Source organism: Tenrec ecaudatus, chromosome 3 (genome assembly GCF_050624435.1).
Source record: "Tenrec ecaudatus isolate mTenEca1 chromosome 3, mTenEca1.hap1, whole genome shotgun sequence".
Taxonomy (NCBI): Eukaryota; Metazoa; Chordata; class Mammalia; order Afrosoricida; family Tenrecidae; genus Tenrec; species Tenrec ecaudatus.
Window position 1 is genome coordinate 176,021,464 of NC_134532.1, and position 832 is coordinate 176,022,295.

The 832-nt window shown below is 37.7% G+C and overlaps 1 non-coding gene across 1 annotated transcript; it reads left to right on the forward strand.

The window, feature by feature from the left end:
- Window positions 1–379: 379 nt before the first annotated feature.
- Window positions 380–440, forward strand: LOC142444057 (U7 small nuclear RNA). The gene has a single exon (XR_012783735.1). It is a non-coding gene; the product is annotated as a U7 small nuclear RNA (small nuclear RNA).
- Window positions 441–832: the final 392 nt, after the last annotated feature.

Here is an 832-nt window from a genome sequence, read left to right on the forward strand (position 1 = left end):
GTTAACCGAGCAAATGATCTGAAAATTTGTACTACATCATGAAAAGTTCAGCTTCGAAATTGGAGGTGCATTAATAACACAACACAAAGTAGACCCAAACTTACTGGCTGAAAGTGAGAAAGATATGATACACTTGCTGATGAAGTGTGTCCAGTATGGATGGAAAAACTACTGTGTCCAATATGGGTTGGACTTCACTATTTAAAAAATCCCCAAATTTTCACAACTGGACTAATCAAGACAGCATCTTGATAAAAGGAGAGAAGTTTGAACTTAACAAGAATTTTGTTTTGTTGGGATCCACAATCAATGGCCATTCAAAGCAGCCAAGAAGTTGAGATGTATTAAGTGAGCAAATCTACTCCATAAGACGTCTTTGAAGTGTTACCGCTCTCTTAGTATTTGTCTAGCAGGTTTTCTGGTTTTTCCAAAGAACCCCTAAAACAAAAAGACCTCTTGGAAGAGCCAGAATGTCACTTAGGAGACTGAGATTGGCCTGAACCAAGCAATGACATTTTCAATTATCTCATATACATGTAAGTGTTAGACAGTGAATAAGGACGATTGAAGAAGAATCAGTGTATTTTAATTATGGTGCTGTTGCAGAATATTGAAAGTGCCATGGTCTGCCAAAAGAACTAACAAAAGAACAGCCAAAATACTTCTTAACAGCAAATATGGTGAGACCACCCCTTGTATATCTTGGACATGTTATCAGGTAAGACCAGTCCTGGCAAAAGGACATCATTCTTGGCAGAGGGCCAATGAAAATGAGTAAGTTTCTTAACGAGATGGATTGACACAGTGGCTGAAATAATGAGTTCAAACATGA